Raw genomic sequence first — 6,577 nt, forward strand, 5'->3', positions numbered from 1 at the left:
TTCTGACAAACTTCAGGGAAAGAACCTGACATAGGATTTAGTCACCTCCATATATGTGTATAACCACTCAAGACTATAAGAGTGTTGCACCCTCAGGGAGCTTTCAAGTAAAAGAAGGGGGTAACCTAAACTAGAATTATCAGGGCAGAACCTAAATTTCAAAATAGGTCCATATAACCCCATATTCTTTTCATCCTGATCATTATGCAGGAGGTGCGTGGAGGAAATTAATCCTTTCTGAAGAGAGCTGAATTCAGTGACCAAACTGCTTTACTAAGGTTAATTTTTTAAGACCTGCAGATCTTAGATTTGCATTCTCTGGAGAACTAGATTATTGGTGGACCCATATAATAAATTACATAGCTCCAAGGAGAAGCTAGAGTGAGACTCATTAAAAAATTAGTTATTTAAAACATCAAGTTATTTAAAACATCAAGTGTACCTATGTATGCATTATGTGAGTCCCAGATGAAGAAGAGAGAAAAGAGCAGAGAGATTACTTGAAGGATGAGGGCCAAAAATCTCCCAAATTAGAGAAAAGGAGGTATGTACAAATTCAAGAAACTCAATCATCTACCAAGAGGATAAACCCAAAGAGGCCCACACTGAGATACATTAAAATTAAACTGTTGAAAGACAAAGAAAAAGAGATAATCTTGAAAGTAGTAGGAAAAAAGTGACTTGTCACGAACAAGGTATCCATCCTCATTAAGATTATCAACGAATTTCTCAGCAGAAATCTTGGAGGCCAGAAGGCATTGGATGCTATATAGAAAGTATTGAAAGGGGAAAAAAATCTTATCAACTGATAATTTTATATCTAATTGAGAGTTTTATATCCAGAAAAAAATGTCTTTATAAATGTGTAAGATATTAACATATTCCCTGTTAAACAAAAACTGAGGGAACTCATGATCACTAGACTACCCTAAAAAATGCTGATGGGACTCCTCCAGATTATAATGAAAGGACACTAGGGAGTAATTTGAAACATATGAACATATGAACATATAACAATCTCCAGTAAAGGTATACCCATGAGAAAATTTTTAAAAATTATAATTTTGTTTATAACTTTACTTTTTATTTTCTACAGGATTTAAAAAAAAATGCATGAATGTCATTATAAAACTGTGCTAATGAGTACAGAAAATATAAAGATGTAACTTATGACATCAGTAACATAAAGTGCAGGGAGATGGAATTATAAAGGGGTAGTTTTGTGTGCAGTTACATTTATATTGTTTCAATTCAAAATAGAGAACTATAACTTTAGGATGTTATATGTAACCCTTATGGTAGCCACAAAGAAAATATCTGTAAAAGGAGTTAGAAGGCAGCTGACACATGTGACTACAAATAATTAACTAAACACAAGGGAAGGTAGTCATAGACAAAATGAGTTACCACAAAAAGCCATAAGAATTACAGAAAACAAATAATTACTTTATTTATGGAAAAATAACAAAAGAATTATTTCTTAACAGTAATTAAATATAAGTGGATTAAAATTCTGAAGCACAAGGCATAGTTTTGCACAGTTGATGTTTACAAAAAGGATATACTATATACAGCAGACTCACTTTAGATCTAAGGACACACATAAGTTAAAAGTGAAAGGATGGAAAAGATATCCTATGCAAATAGTAACCAAAAGAGCTGCATGGCTATATATTAATATCAGACAAAATAGATGTTAAATCTAAAACTGGTGAAAGAGAAAAATAAGAACATTATGTATCGGTAAAAGAAATATTTCACTGAGAATATACAATAACTATAGATATGTGCACAACAAACCTCAGAGCTCCAAAGTATACAAGGCAAGTGTCGACAAAATTGAAGGGAGATATAGACACGTCCACAGTTAGAGAGCAAGATTTCAATATCCCATATTCAATAGTAGAACAACCAGCCCAAGGATTAATAAGGAAATAGAAAATTTGAACAATATAAAACAATTAGACCTAAAAGATATATACAGGACGCTCCACCCAGAAAGCCCAGAACACACACTTTTCTTCAAGTGCATATTGAACATTTTGTATGATACATCATATGTTAGCTTACAAAAAGAACCCCCCCAAAAAGCGAAGAAAGCCTTTGTGAACTATAGGAAACCATTACAAGTAATAATCTATGCATAACTGTGGTCCCAGAGGATGAGACAAAGAAAGGGGTAGAAAGTATATTTAAGGAAATAATGGCTGAGAACTTTCCATCTCTGCAGAGAGATTTGGACATCCAAGTTTACAAAGCTCGTAAGTCCCCAAACAGATCCAACCCAGAGGGATCTTTTCCAACAAGCATTGTGATAAAACTGCCTAAAATCAAAGGTAAAGAGAAAGTTTTAAAAGCAACAAGGGAAAAAAAAGCATCACATGCAGTGGAAACCACCCCCCCGTAAAACTATCAGCAGATACCTCAAAATAAACTTCGCAGGGTATGAGAGAGTGGGATGATAAATTCAACATGCTGAAAGAAAAAAAAAATCAACCAAAAATAGTTTACCTGAAAAGTTGTCTTTCAGAAATGGAGTGATAAAGACTCTCAAACAAGGAAAATCTAATGGAGTACACAACTGGCAGACCTACACTGCTTACACTGCCAAAGGGAGTTCCTCAAGGTTAAATGAAAAAACACTAAGAACATTAAAACAAAAAATACAAAACATATTGGTAAGGCAAGTATACAGTGAAATAGGATTACAACAATGCATAAATATGATGGTGTGTTAATTAATCATACAAATGTTAAAGGACAGAAGCATTAAAAATAACTACACTTACACACTAATTTGCTATAGATAAACAATATAAAAATACATCAACTGTGACCTCAAATCATAAACTGTTGGGGGAAGGGAGTAAAAGGGTAGAATTTTGTATGTGAATAGTTAGGTTGTTGCAGCCTAAAATAGACTGTTATATATATAAGCTGTTCATGGCTTATCAGCTTCACAGTCACCACAAAGCAAAGACCTACAGTAGATACACAAGAGAAAAACGAAAGAAAACCAAACATTCCTCTACAGGAAATCATCAGTTCACAAAGAAAGACATCAAGAGACAAGGAAAGGAACAGGAAGACTACAAAACAGCCAGAAAAAATTAACAAGATTTCATTAGTAAGTTCTTACATATAAATAAATACTCTAAATGTAAATAGATTAACATTTCCAATTAAAGGACAGAGTGATTGAACGAATTTTTAAAAAGACTAACTGTATTCCACCTAAAGAGATTTTTTTTCAGCTTTCATGACAAATAAAAATGAGGAGATGGAAAAAATATATTCCATAAAAATGAAAACCAAAAACGAGCAAGGGTAGGCAGTCGCGGGCAGCCATCTCCCTTCGATGGCGGCGGAGCAGGGCCGGCTGCTGCCGCGGCCAGAAAGACGGCAGTGGTGGAGATAGTGGTAGGTGTAGCGGGGGCCTGTGACCGGGAGCCATCCTCGGGCCCAGGCACCATGAGCCAAGGCTCACCCCCCGCCAAACGGGAGAGCAGCGAGCCCGTGAAGCAAAGGTCCCCAACACTAAGCAGCTTTATCCGGGCTGTGGTAAAGGCTGTGCATCGACTTGACCTCATCCTTTGCAACAAAACCGCTTATCAAGAAGTGTTCAAACCAGAGAACATTAGCCCGAGGAGCAAGCTGCGTGACCTCTGCGTCAAGCACCCGGTGGACTATGGGAGGAAGGCTAAGGAGCTGCTGTGGAGAAAGGTATGCTACGAAGTTATCCAGCTCATCAAGTCTAACCAAAAGCATATCCACAGCCGGAGCACCTTAGAATGTGCCTACAGGACACACCTGGTCGCTGGGATTGGCTTCTACCAGCATCTCCTTCTCTATATCCAGTCCCACTACCAGCTAGAACTGCAATGCTGCATCGACTGGACCCATGTCACCAACCCCCCTCATAGGATGCAGGAAGCCAGTGTCTGCCTCAGGGAAGTAGATGGATTGAGCACAGACGGCATGCCACCAATGGCTAGTGTACCTGGGGGATTTGTCATGATATCAGAATGAATTAGCTGGCATAAACTCTGAGCTGCTAGCTGAGAGATTTTACTACCAAGCCCTGTCAGTGGCTCCCCAGATTGGAACGCCTTCATCCAGCTGGGCACCCCTGCAGGCAGCAAGTACTATAATGTGGAAGCCATGTATTGCTACCTGTGCTGCACCTAGTCGGAAGTGTCCTTTGAGGGGGCCTATGGGAATCTCAAGCGGCTGTGTGACAAGGCAGCCAAAATGTACCACAGCTGAAGAAGTGCGAGACTAGGAAACGCTCTCCCAACAAGAAGCGATATAAAGATATTAAGAGGTTGCTGGTGAACTTTATGTATCTGCAAAGCCTCCTGCAGCCCAAAAGTAGCTCCCTGGACTCAAAGCTGATGTCACTTTGCCAGTCAGTCCTGAAGGACTTCCGCCTCTGTCTCTTCTACCTGCCCTCCCCACCCAACCCCAGCCTGGCCAGTGAGGATGAGAGTGGATATGATTTCCTCCCAGACCTTCTCATCTTTCAAATGGTCGTCATCTGCCTCATGTGTGTGCACAGCTTGAAGAGAGCAGATCCAAGCAGTAGAGTGCAGCTATTGCCTTCACCCTGGCCCTCTTCTCCTACCTCGTCAGTCATGTCCACATAGGGCAGCAAGCTGAGCTGGAAGAGGGCGAGACTCCTGTCCCGGCATTCCAGAGCGATGGCACATATGAACCAGAGTCCAAGGGACCCTTGGAGAAGGAGGGTCTTGAGCCTCTTCCTGCAGCACCTCAAGAGGGCGAAGCCAGAAAGAACCAGAAGTTCTCCCACCTCTCCTGCGTCTGCCGCCCACCCACAGCTGGTGATGACAGTGACATGAGTGAAGGCTTTGACTAGGACTTGAGCCATGACTCAGTCCAGGCCAGCGAGGGCTTGGACAGTGGCTCTGACAAGAGTCTTGAAGGTGGGGGAACGGCCTTTGATGCCAAGACAGATTCAGAAATGAAGAGCCAAGAGTCCAGATCAGACCTGGAAGATAAGGAGGATGAGGAAGGGACATGGTCCCCAGCCCTGGAGCCACCTTGGGCCAGGTCAGAGGCTCCTGAATCCTTCAATGGCCCACTGGACCCCAGCAAGGCCAGCATTGCCAGCAATCTACAAGCGATGTCCACCCAGATGTTGCAGACTAAACGCTGCTTCCAACTGGCCCCCACCTTCAGCAACCTGCTCCTCCAGCCCACCACCAAAGCTCCCACATTGGCCAGCCCCAGGCCCTGTGTCAGAGGGGATGTGGACAAGCCCTCAGAGCCAGCCTCTGAAGAGGGCTGTGAGTCGGAGGGAAGTGAGTCCAACAGTGGGCGCGCCTGTTGGAATGAGCGCAGCATCCAGGAGAAGCTGCAAGTCCTCATGGCCAAAGGCCAGCTTCCTGCTGTGAAAGTCTTCCTGGACTGGCTGCAAACCAACCGCAGCCTCATCATTGTATGTGCGTAGAGCTCTCTAAGTCTGTGGAACTGCCTGTCTGTGTTGCTGAATCTGTTGCCAGCTGCTGGAGAACTCCAAGAGTCTGGCCTGGTCCTGTGTCCCAAGGTCCAGGATCTTCTTGAAGGTTGTGAACTGCCTGACCTCCCGTCTAGCCTGCTGCTCCCAGAGGACATGGCACTTCACAATCTGCCTCCCCTCCAGGCTGCTCAGATGCTTTAACTTTGACACAGATCAGCTCTTGCTCAGCAGCTTAGAGGAGACAGTCGTGCACATCTGCTGCATCCACAGCTTCGGCCACTTCATTGCCCGCCTGCATGGCAACATCCTACTGTTCAACCCAGAGGTCAGCATCTTTGTCAGCATCTCCCAGTCTGAGCAAGAGAGCCTGCTGCAGCAGGCCCGGGCCCAGTTCCTCATGGCACAGGAGGAAGCGCAGCGGAATGGGCTAATGAGAGACATGGCCCAGCTATGACTTCAGCTTGAGGTCTCTCAGCTGGAAGGGAGCCTGCAGCAGCCCAAGGCCTGGTCAGCAATGTCTCCCTCCCTCGTCCCCAACACCCAAGCCCTCTGCCACCACCACCCTATCATCTGCCAGCTGGCCACCAGTGGCCTCTTCATTGTCATCATCCCAATGACAGTGATCGATGGCCTAGATTTGCTGAAGAAGGAACACCCAGGGGCCCAGGATGGAATCCAATACCTGGAGGCAGAGTTTAAAAAAGGGAACAGGAACATTGGCTGCCAGAAAGAGGTGGGGAAGAGCTTCAAGTGGCATAAGCTGAAGAGGCAGGATGCAGATGCCTGGGTGCTCTATAAGATCCTGGACAGCTGCAAACAGCTGACTCTGGCCCAGAGGGCAGGTGAGGAGGACCCGAGTGGCCTGGTGACCATCATCACAGGCCTTCCACTGGACAACCCCAGCATGCTCTCAGGCCCTATGCAGGCAGCCTTGCAGGCCACTGCACATGCCAGTGTGGATATTAAGAATGCTCTGGACTTTTACAAGCAGTGGAAGGAGATTGGCTGAGACCGACCCCCAGGCCCTGCAGCGGGCTGACTCCACATCTCTCCTGCCCTCCCTGGCAGCCAGGACCACCACATGTAGTCACCCCACCA

At 44.3% G+C, this 6,577-nt stretch overlaps 1 pseudogene; it reads left to right on the top strand.

Moving 5' to 3' along the window:
• Nucleotides 1–3,471: 3,471 nt before the first annotated feature.
• On the top strand, nucleotides 3,472–6,577 carry LOC113612274 (protein SMG5 pseudogene; annotated as a pseudogene).

Source organism: Aethalodelphis obliquidens, unplaced genomic scaffold (genome assembly GCF_003676395.1).
Source record: "Aethalodelphis obliquidens isolate GAN/ISIS:26980383/991018 unplaced genomic scaffold, ASM367639v1 scaffold74, whole genome shotgun sequence".
In the NCBI taxonomy this organism is placed as follows: Eukaryota; Metazoa; Chordata; class Mammalia; order Artiodactyla; family Delphinidae; genus Aethalodelphis; species Aethalodelphis obliquidens.